This window comes from Theropithecus gelada, chromosome 4 (assembly GCF_003255815.1).
Source record: "Theropithecus gelada isolate Dixy chromosome 4, Tgel_1.0, whole genome shotgun sequence".
Classification (NCBI taxonomy): domain Eukaryota; kingdom Metazoa; phylum Chordata; class Mammalia; order Primates; family Cercopithecidae; genus Theropithecus; species Theropithecus gelada.
The window spans coordinates 95,087,218-95,099,407 of record NC_037671.1 but is presented as its reverse complement, the minus strand read 5'-3'; the positions used below and the strand labels follow the sequence as shown (position 1 = coordinate 95,099,407).

Below are 12,190 nucleotides of genomic sequence, written 5' to 3'. Positions count from 1 at the left end.
CTGACACTTGATTTAGTTATTGGAACAGTTTTAAATATTTGTAGGACAATTTGGGCTTGTGAATCTACTTTTTTGAATGTAAATTTTATTAAGTCTAAGTATAAATCAAGTATATTCAACAAAACTTTAGTATCCGAACTGAGATGTTCTGTAAGTACACACTGGATTTCAAGGACTTAGTGTGAAAAAAAGAATGCAAAGTGTCTCGTTCTTTTCTTTACATTAGTCATATGATAAAATAACTATATTTGGAATGTACAGGGTAAATAAATACAATATATCATTAAGACTCATTTCACCTGCTTCTTTTTACTTTTTAAAAAGTGTGGCCATAAGAAAAATTTAAATAACATATGCAGTTCACATTACAATTTTATTAGATAGCACTGCTATAGAATATGATAATATGTATTAAATCATATTTTGTGTTGCAGTGGACTCAGGGTTCTGAAACGGGGATGTTAATAACCTATCCACCACCACCTCCAATTCTCTGATAGCTTTATATCCTCAGACAGGAGCTTAGCAAAACAAGGGCTGAAGAGAATAGAGAGTAAGACTTGAGAAAGAATTTTAGGTCTGACGATATTAGGTGTTGTTAAGGAACAGCATCTCCTGATGCCCTAAACATACCGTAAATTGCAGGGACACTACTGATTCCTGATGGGTTCCAGTTCATAGCTTGCTTTCACTCAAGGAAAAGGGACTGGGCTGTTTTATTTCTTTCTCATTGACATGAGTAACACTTATTGCTTCATAGTATCTCTTAACTCAAAAACAAAGCACAGTATCCCAGAATTGTACTTCCTTCCTTATTTTTTAATAATGTGAAATGAACAGTAAGAGGTTCACATCTGTGTAAAGATTACTTTTCTTTTTTTCATTTAACTTATTAAGTTACATATATATGAATATATATACTCAATATATTCTTATATTCATATATAAGAATTATTTAGTGGTATAGGCATTATCTACCCCAAATTAAAATCCATTTTCAAAAGATAACTAATATAAAAAGAAATTGACCTAAATTTAAAATTAGATTGCAAATTATATTGAGAACATAAAATTTTCCATGTCCAATATTTATTTACAGTTTTCTAGAAAACACAAGAGTATAGAAATTTTAAGATTAACTGTAAGATTTATTTTAAAATATGATTAGACATGATCGATATATTATCCTACCTACCATGACAGAAAATTATTTTAAACTTTTACTTTGATAGAATGTTAAAACTAAGTTTATAGAAGATTTCCTCATAGAAGCTAACCTTCTGAAATTATTCTGTACCTTGGATGGGTTTTAGTTCATAATTTTCTGAAACAATATAAATCATCTATAAGTTCTAACTGAACAATTTCTCCCATAGTCAAGCTAGATTGAGAAAGTAAATATATACTTACAATATAGAGAACATATCATGGGAAGCACATAGACAGTTGTTATACTACTTCACTGTCTTATCAAATCCTTGAGTTATTACATTCTAAACCTGATGAGAAAGAGAAATGAAGAAGTATGTTAGTTAAATGCACTGGATATACTATATATGTAGCTAGATAACCAAAAAATCTAAAAGAAATAATGCATGATAAAAACAAAAATCTTTCTGTATTATTGCGTTCTTTGCTGATATCTATTTGTGATTTCCGTTAAATTAAAAAAAAATGTTATTGATGGCCGGGCGCAGTGGCTCATGCCTGTAATCCCAGCACTTTGGGAGGCTGAGACAGGTGAATCACTTGAGGTCAGGAGTTCAAGACCAGCCTGGCCAACATGGTGAAACCCTGTCTCTACTAAAAATATAAAAAGTATCTGGGCACGGTGGCAGGCAACTGTAATCCCAGCTCCTGGGGAGGCTGAGGCAGGAGAATCACTTGAACCTGGGAAATGGAGGTTACAATGAGTTGAGGTCACACCACTGCACTCCAGCCACAGTGACAGAGCAAGACTCTGTCTCAAAAAAAAAAAAAAAAAAAAAAGTTATTGAATACCTTAAATAGTTACAATATATAAGGGAAATATCATTAAAAAGAATGAATGATCTAGGTTATAGTTGAAACTCTAAGAAAGTGAGTATAAGATACCTTGAAAATTAAATATATTTAAAATTTCCCGTTTACAGAATAAATTGTGCCCATGGCACAAAAAACAAACTAACAAAAAAGTTGCTAAATCATCTGGATGTATACAACTATCCGAATGCTTATAAAAATAAAGATCAAACAATTCGCTAATTTGCCTAAACATTTGTCATTTTAACGGTGATGTGTGTTAGCCAACATACATGATTAGCACAAACAGAGGTAAACGCTTTCAAATTGTATTGAATTAAGTACTCTATAATGAATAAGGAATAGATTTAATACAAAGTGTGAAACTGACCCACTGGCATTCACTTACCCCAATCAAGAACAAATATTTTTAAACTATGGAATAACTTAAAGTATATAAAGGGCAGATTCAGTTTTCTCTTTAAGATAATGCCCCCGCAAGTATGTTATATAAACTTATCCCGTGTCAAAAAATGCATTTTTGCTATAGAACAGACCCAAGGGAATTCGTACACTTAGCACTAACCAAAAACACTTGTTAAGTATCTTGTACTCATTGCATACACCCCTGTGCACACGCTTGCGCACACACACAAACACGTTTTGTTCTGATTTTATGTCCCTCAAACACTTGCATTTTTTTCTTTCCTAAAGCAGTCAATTTTAAAACAAAATTCAATCTGATTTCTTTGTGGATTTCCACATAGCCTTGGATTATGCTTGAAAGAAAAATAATTTAATTTTCCACTGAATTTAGTACCTTTTCCCCCTTATACTTTGATATTGGATTCAAACACATTTAAAGATAATACAGATATGAAGAAATTGATCTATCTTGTCTTTAAAAAGTCGACTATCACCTAATTGTTCTTTTTTCAAATGTGTAACAGTTTGTAAATGAATAACTATATTTTGTAACATTTGTTTAGCGTTTTTATGGGTGTGTGTGATTGTCATATAATTATCAAAGCATTATTGTAAGGTAGGTTTTAGTTTTCTCATTTTGAAAGGTTCTGATAACTCAGACAACTGGTACATATTAAGAAGCTGGAAGGTATTGTAGCTGTGGATCAAATCCAAACCTAACTTCAAAATGTCTCCTCTTTCTTATTACAATCTTCACTTGCACATGGTTTCCAGATGTTGTTTGTAGGGCTATTCTGCTTAACTATCTACTTTCAATACTCTTAGAGGTCCCAATTAGAAAAAAATAATAAAATGCTTTAGAGAGTAAATTAATTTCTTTGTTGAAACTGTGTATAGCTGTCTTAGGATTGTTAAATGAGTAAAACCACAAACACAGTTATTGCATATAAAGTGTGCAGTGTATTGGTTATAATTCTTCACATAAAAGATCAAAATACTCAATCACTTAATAAAAACTAGAGAAGAGGCATAGATATCCATATATATTGGCTCCCAAACATCTGATATATATATATATCAGATGTTTTATATATATATATATATATATCAGATATATATATAAAAACTATTTGCTGTCACAACATTTGCTTTCATTGTACCAGTATTTTCTTGTTTTTGTTTTTACCATCCAACATCTGATTCGATGCTTTCAAAAAGACCTTGGCTGAGAAGTCAGAAAAATCAAACATTTAGAATTATTTCTAGAATGAGAGCAAATAGTGAGGGCCAGGAAGTGGCCTGAGTTCTTTTATCTATTTGGTAACTCAGATTTGTGCTTGTGTGTGTATGTGTGTTTCCCAAATCATGGTTATAATTTAAAGGCTCAGCATGCTGAATAAATCACACTTAAGTAATTGAGCTACTCTTTTGATTACTTTTGTTGATAATGTTTTATTTGAACTTAGTTTTTATTATCTCTATCTCCTTTTTTCTATTATGTGTAGGGAGAAAATCATTTTCTCCATTCCCTATATTTGTGTCCAAGCCAGTCAAATAATTATAGTGCATTTTTCTCTTTTGCTTTTCTACATGTCTTTCTTCCTACAATGGTAAGGCATCTACCTGCCATGGGGTAGAGGTGGGAAAGAGACGCTCAATTTCTGTTTTTCAAGGCATTATTTTAATGTATAGTTTAACATCAGTCTTTAGAAAGCCCTTCAGTTTCTTCCTCCATATCAAGACCAGGCTTGATGGGTTAGTCTATTATTTGGATGTTTTGCCAAGACCCAGATGCTTAGTAACTTAAAGATGAAACATTAAGATGATTCACTAAGTGTTTTTACTTTTCATCTCGATGTTTGTCAACAAACATAAATGAGTGGGTTTGCATGGAATTTTATATAAAGGAGTTTGAAATCATGTAGAAAGAACAGGCCAAGCACAGTCGCTCAGGCCTGTAATCCCAGTACTTTGGGAGGCCCAGGCAGGAGGACCTCTTAAGGGCAGGAGTTTCAGACCAGTTTGGCTAACATAATTAGACCCTGTTTCTACCAAAAAAAAAAAAAAAAAAAAGTTTTTTTTAAAAAAAAGCAGGCACATTTGTGCCCACCTGTAGTCCCAGCTACTCAGGAAGCTGATGTGGGAAGATTGCTTGAGTCCAGGAGTTTGAGGTGATAGACTATCATGCCACTGCACTCCAGCCTTGGCGATAGAATGAGACCCTTAAAAAAAGCACAATAGGAAAAAAGCCCTCAGGCATTCTTTTGAGGAATGCCAGAATAGGTGGAGAGAAAGAGTGCAGTGGTAGAGAAAAGTGGATGCTACAGCTCTTGTCTGTTCTTCCCAGCTTCTCGAGGCCAATCCTCTAGGGGATGTATCTTTCGAAATTCTTAATTACATTGACGGGATGCTTAGGGTTTTTGCTTTCAAGTTTTGGAGGACATTGCTGTGCTGAGTAATCCCAAGTCAACATGCGGATCCCAAGTAGTAGCCAAGGAGGCTCTGTGGCATGACAGACTCACTTCGCAATCCCAAGTTTCCTTTGGCTATCATGCAATATGGATAATAAGTTGAGGGGGATTAATGGGCCTTCTATGAGCAAAATGGCTCAGCCAAGAAGGTTTATGAGGTTCACAGTTTTAACCAGGTGTCAGAAGAGAAAAGTAGTAGAGACTCTGAGGAATCTGAGCATCAAGATCAAGGGCAGGCTGAATTAGCAAGGCCATTAGAAGAGACAGAGCTCAGAAAGAATTGACTGTGACAGGTGTCGGCAGTAGAGTGGGACTGGAAAGGCCCACTGAAGAGAAGCAGCCAGAAAAGGAAGGTTTCATGAAGGAGGCCATGTTTGAGTTGAAGACAATGACTCACCCTTATATTCAAGATCTAGCATTACAAGGAGAGTAGACACAAAGTGCAAAGGCCCAGGACAGTAACAAGCACTGCATGTTCAAACAAAAAAGAAAAACACCCCAGTATACCTGTAGCTATAGTTACCCGGGGCACTATGGGTAGGGTGGGTGTGAGGGGAAGGGTAAGACAACCAGGTAGCAGCAGGTCTTGATGGGCCTCAAAGGCCATTGTAAAGAGTTTAGACTTTATAGTGCAATGGATACAAGAGGGTTTTGGCTGAGGACTAGCATGATCTGAATACAATTTTAAATGATCACTTCAGCTGTCCTATTGACAATAGAGGGGCAAGGCTGGAAGCAGTAGCCAGTTCAAAGGCTATTACTGTCCTTGAATTCAGGACAATGTTGGTTGTTAGGTTTGGTGGAAATAAGTGTTTGGATTTGGAATACATTTGATATATTTGAATAAAGTATTAGATCCAATTCATTAGTATGGTCATTTCACAAACACAAATGCATCATTGAGTCATCATTTTTGAATCATTGTTGAGTAATTTTTTTTTTGCAGAGAAAGGTCAGTTTAAATAATAAAAATTAGATTTTTATTGAAGATACTTTAGTAAATTTGGAGGAAAATTCACCAAAGGTGAGAAATATGGAGACACACTAGTTTTATATAATTGTTTTCAGTTGCTGTTGAATTAAAGATAGTGCAAATGATTAAGAAAAACACTACACAATCTATAAATATGAAAGAACAAGGAAATGGCCAAATAGAGCATTATTTATTTAAAAAGAAGCTTCAGAGAACTCTGAAAGATGTTGTTAGAAATACCTCAGATATATTGAAAACTGAATTCCAATAATAGGAGCAAACTTCTTAATTCAGCTGACCAGATGAGATTAAAGGACATTGAATTTTGAAAAATAATGACAAGTACTATGTGCTGTTTATAATAAGTGAGCGTTGCTGCCAAGAGAGGTCATGGAGCCAAATCCTGTGACTGTACTTTAAGTAGAATTTTATGACTTCAAAATTTTATGACTGGGTCTTTAAGCTTTTTTTAATTCAACATACATTTTCTAAATGTCTTCTATGTAACAGAGAGTTGCTAGGGGTTATGGCCATAAGGGTTCCTAAGACACTCTCTCTGCCCTCGAAATCTTCACAGTCTAGAAGCGGAAGGGGAAAAACAGAAATGAACTGTGTGTGTACAAAAGAACTGTGTGTGTGTATCTGGCTTCGGGTACACATGTAGTAGCATTCTATTTTACAAGGTGTAAGCTTAATAGAAAACAGGCTATGCAACGTGAATGCAGAATAATGACAAGACACTGCAGCATGAATAAAGAGAAGCATAGCAAGGATAATATCATTTTGGGACTAAAAAGTAATATGGCCTCTGTGGAACAGAGTGTAAAGGTAAAGAGTGTAATGGAAGACATGCACAAAGCAGTGGAGGTGAGTTGGAGAGCCCCTAGGTCATGCTGAGAGCTTGATTCTCATTAACGCTAGTAATAATAACACCTGTTCACTATATACAGGCTCAATTTTAAGAGTCTATCCATATATGTTCTCATTCAGTCTTGTCAATGAGTTTATGAACTAGTACTATTCCAGTTTTAGAGATGAGAAATATGATGCACAGAAAGATTAAGCAATTTGTCCAAGGTCATTCAGCTTGTAAGTGGTACAGCTGGACTGGAACCCAGACAGATTGATTCCAGAGTCCCATTCTTGGTGTGATATGTCTGCCTCTTCCATACAGCATGGGATGATTTGGCTCTAAAGAATTCCTTTTTCATAAATGTACATGGAAAAGAAAATTTTCCTGTTCACAGTCCAAAAAACGTTGGTTGGCTCTCTACATTAGGTAGAAATATGAATAAGAATCCTAGACCGAAAAAAAACAAAGCCAAGTGAGAATGAACGAGAAGAAGAGAAGGAAATAACAAACATTTCTTAAGCATTTTATTGTGGAACAAATTCAGGTCTAGATGATTTAAAGGTCATCTCCCAGGTCCATATCTTTGCAGTATATGACCCAAGAAAAAGAAAAAAGAATGGCCATGAGAGACATGCATGATCTGGACTTGCTTCTACAGCTCTTGTTTATTTTCTTTATCTGAAATCTTTCAAGGGTTGTGCTTTCTTCTCATTCCTTCTCTCTCACTTAGCCTGCTTGAATGATCTGTTTTGACTCTATAGTTAAAGAGAATAGGATGTAGATCCTCGTGAGTTGAATAGGGTTGGATGTTCTGTAGAAGGCTAGCCTTGAATGATATAGCCTATTCTACGCATGGAGTTGTTGCAGGCGACAGAATTAGTAACACTTAGGATCACTGACAAACATCAATGTCTTAAGAACTTAAAATACACTAATGCTTGGCATACAGATTAGTAATTGTTATAATAGATGTTTGAAATAGATTTGTCCAAATGTATACATATATTTTATCAATAGAAATATTTTCAACACGTATTTTGGGGAAGGGAAAGCTGCTTTGTTCTTTTAAAACTTGCACACTTCAGGAAAAATTCTTGAGCTTCTTCCCCTGAGCTTTACGCAGTACTAGAAACCTCATTGTACATTCTTCCTAAAGCATCTATTTTATTCAAAGATTGGAGAAAATGAAATTTATTCTAAAATAGAGAGACAGTATATAATAAATAAAATGCAGAATGTACATATATTTGTAAAGACTTATTTAATCAAAACACTTATGGAATCCCTATTATGATAGGTGCTGCTGTGGTTGTTGGGAATAAGGCTGTTGTTCCTACATATTTATGATTACCTCATGCTAGGTGGTATGAAAATAAAATATGCAAGTTTTAAGACATGTATGAATAATTTTTTATGGAATACAGTGGATGCATATTTTGCCTTCAGATGCTGGAGAAAATAAATTATGACTGTTTTGATTTAAACTAGAGTTTAGCAAAGCTATGCACTAGAGATCTATATGGTAAACACTTTAGGCATTGCAGGCCAGGAGACAAAGTCAAAGATGTCCTATAGGTACCCATATATTATACAATTTATGTTTCATCTGATCCACTCTGCTTTTGTAATATGAAGACAGACATAAATAATGTGCTATAGTTTACCAAATTCTGGTTTGGACGAAAATGAATTTTTTTTATTTTTTTAATTTCACTGAGACATATGTCTGTAAAATGGTTTGATACTTTGTGTCTTTCAATCAAATCAATCAAGTTTAAGCATTCCCTCTCTTCATTTCTCTAGCTGTAATGGGGTCTTGGAATCATTAAACCAATGAAAGATAAGCCCTGACTTTTCTTGTAACAGGCCTGGGAGAGACAGACCAATCAGTCGCCTGGGAGCTTCTGATGGATAGAATAAGGTTTGGACTGAGTTCTAGGTGTTGCTCCCAAAGACTGCAATGCACTTCATACTTATTCAGATGGTGTTTTAATTCCTTATCTTACATGTTAAAATACTCCCAGGAAGAAGGATCTGAAGATAGGAGATAAGAGGTAAACTCAGGCAAAGATTGTATAACACTCGTCTATCATCAGTCACATCCACCAAAAAGGACATGTCTCTTGGAACCGGGATTGGGAAAGTAGACCAGGGACAGATAGTTGATGACACGTCTTACTTCTTTACTATTTTTTGTCTATGGCAATAACAAGAAAAAATTGAATACTTCCTTTTAAAAGCACATGTTTTTAAGAGTGTTAAAGGAGGTCAAGATAAGATAAAGCAGGGTTTTGATATGCTGTTGCTCTTCTCCCAACAACCCTCCCTCCCCATTCTTCTGACAAAAATGGGGGAAGCACTAAGAAGATAGAAGGAAGGAAGGAAGGAAGGAAGGAAGGAAGGAAGGAAGGAAGGAAGGAAGGAAGGAAAGAAGGAAANGAAGGAAGGAAGGAAGGAAGGAAGGAAGGAAGGAAGGAAGGAAGGAAAGTGACGTTTTGTCTTGGGCTCACTCTCAATGACGTAGCTCCATACATGCTGCCTGCTATCTTCAGTCAGGCTCCCGGAACTCCAGAACTCTAGGGGTAGTAAAAGGCAGTTCAGGTTTTCTCTCTTTCCTGACCCCTGGATGACTTCTACGAAAAGCTGACATTCATTGAACAAGTTATCCCAGTGTACTACAAAGCCTAGAGATAACTAGTGTTGGAAAGGTTAGGATCCACTGGTTTGTTCCCTTTAACATTGGGTTCTTAAAATTTAATAGGCATAAGAGTCATCTAATGACTTCTTAGAAACACATATTTGTGAAATATATCTCCAGAGATGCTGATAATAGGTACGGGCAAGATCCTGGATTTCCATATCTACCAATTTCTCTAATTTTTAGAGGAATTTGTTGCAGATGTTTGGGGATCATGCTGTGAAAAATAACAGATCAACTCCAGAGTGTTCAAAACAACTGAATAAAAAAAGACTATAGAAATTTATCATTATTTAAATAACTATTAAAACTTTTCTTGAGTATAAATTAACTGCATGAAAAATAATTCTATCACTATAAATTTTAATTAGAAAATTTAAGACACAGCTTTTCATCTAGACCAAAGACTCTTGGGAAATCAATAATCAAATGATAAAATTTAGCATAGTATGTTTTTTGTAATCAACAAAGAAGACATACTATTCCTAGCAAAAATATTAAATGGCTATTTTACACAATGGCTATTTAATTTAGAATAATATGATTTTCATTTGTAAAGGAGTGCTTACACTGATGAGGGATTTTTAAAATCAGAATTGCTTGTTAAATTCTCCTCAAACAATGAATGTTTTGGGAAAGGAAAAGAGTCCACTTCAATTTTAACTGCAATTTTTATATTAAATACAATAGTTTGAGATATGTGTTAATAGTACATGGTTTACAAATAAACTGAGTTATTAAAAAATGAAATACATTATATTGTTCAGAACATAGGGCAATTTACCACAAAGCAGTACTCTGACTCACTGCATACAAAGAAATGCATTTTGTTTTAAAACAGATTTATCTCCTTTTGAATCATTTTAAAACTTGAATTTCAGGATTTTAATAGCCTAAATAAAAGAACCACATTCTTCTGAACTTATTCCTTCCAGGCGTGAGCATTCCACCACTATGAATAAATTTGACTCTAAGTAAGCACGGAAGAACCCACATTGCCTGATATGAAGCCCCGAGATGACTCTTTATCTTTGTTCTTATTTGTTCTTCTAATACACACTTACAATGTATTTTGGAAAAAATTAAATCTGTACCTGCCAAAAAATCTGTACCCACTCTATTTTGCTTAGAAAATTATACAAAATAATTTATACTTGTGTGGCCAGTCACGGTGGCTCCTGCCTGTAATCCCAGCACTGTGGGAGGCCAAGGTGGGTGGATCACGAGGTCAGGAATTCAAGATCAGCCTGGGCAAGATGGTGAAACCCCCATCTCTAAGAAAAATACAAAAAATGTGCCGGAAGTGGTGGTGGGCACCTGTAGTCCCAGCTACTCGGAAGCCTGAGGCAGGAGAATGGCGTGAACCCGGGAGATGGAGCTTGCAGTGAGCCGAGATTGCGCCACTGCACTCCAGCCTGGGCGACAGAGCAAAACTCCATCTCAAACAAACAAACAAAAACAAAACAAACAAAAAATAATGTACACTTGAGTAGTTTTCTACTGCCAACATTTTTGATCCATGTCCATCATATATTTTATATCTGTCCTTCATATATGGACCATGTATGGCAAATATGCAGAACTAAATTCATCTTAACATGGGAAAATTAAAATAAAGTATCAAGCCATTTTTAATATAGTTTGGTCAAATAATATTAAAATATTTACTATAAAAGTGAAAACATTACTAAAGGAAAAGGAAATAAAATACACAACCTAAATTTTCTGCTTAAGTATCCTTTTCATTTCAGAGCTAATCTACTCTGGCAAATGGGTAGAGAAATATAACCTTGGCGTTGAGTTTACTGAAAGTGGAGGGTTGAAAGCTCTGGATAGAAAGCAGGTACTAGGAATGCTCTTACCCTTAACAGTGTGTACATTATTCAATACATTTGTGTTACAGCATTCTTCTTTAGAAAGGCAGTGTTATTCTGACTTTTATGTAAATCGGTTTAATCAGATGATGTGATTGTCCTTCTAAACATCTAGCTGAGATTAGCCCCCTGTTGTGCATTGAATTATGGCACCCCTAAAAGACATATTGAAGTCTTAACCCCTGGTACCTGTGAATGGGACCTTATTTGGAAATACATCATTTGCAGATTCAATCAAGTTAAGATGGATCCACCAATTAACTTTATTATAGCAGTTATTTTACAACATATATATATATCAAAACCATGCTGTATATCTTAAATATATACAATTTTCATCCATCAAATATACCTCAATAAAGAAAAGATGGGAAAAAAAAGATGAAAATCACACTGGAGAAGGCTAGGCCCTAAATCCAATTATTGGTGATATGAGAGAGCTTGGGAGATACAGAGACTCACAGAAAGAAGTCTATTGAAGAAGCAGCAGATATTGAAGTTACGCTGCCACAAACCAAGAAACTTGCTAGCAACCACCAGAAGATAGAGGGAACAAGAAAGGATTCTTTATGGAGCCATTGGAGAGAGCCTGGCACTATCGACACCTTCAGTTTGGACCTCTAGCCTCCAGAATTGTGAAAGAATAAATGTCTGTTCTTTGAAGCCACCTAGTTTGTGGTTATTTATTATGGCAGCCCTAGGAAATTAATATACTCCTCACAGATTTAATTTTAATTTGGGTAAGGAGAGTAGTTGAGGTAATGGTGGGATGCTGTAGTGTTGAGTTCTTGAACATAAAGAAGGCAGAATAAGAATTCTATTCACCTGAGAGATGGAAATTGAGGGCAAAGAAGAAGAAGGAAAGTGTCTAGAAAATACATATGCATACACACA

The 12,190-nt window shown here is 35.1% G+C and overlaps 1 protein-coding gene across 1 annotated transcript in view; it reads right to left on the bottom strand.

Moving 5' to 3' along the window:
- FUT9 (fucosyltransferase 9) overlaps positions 1 to 12,190 on the bottom strand; it is a 197,980-nt gene that overhangs the window by 94,781 nt on the left and 91,009 nt on the right. Inside the window, exon 2 of the mRNA XM_025383616.1 lies at positions 1,411 to 1,499. The gene's annotated coding sequence lies outside the window, so the exon portion shown is untranslated. The remainder of the gene's footprint in view (positions 1 to 1,410; positions 1,500 to 12,190) is intronic.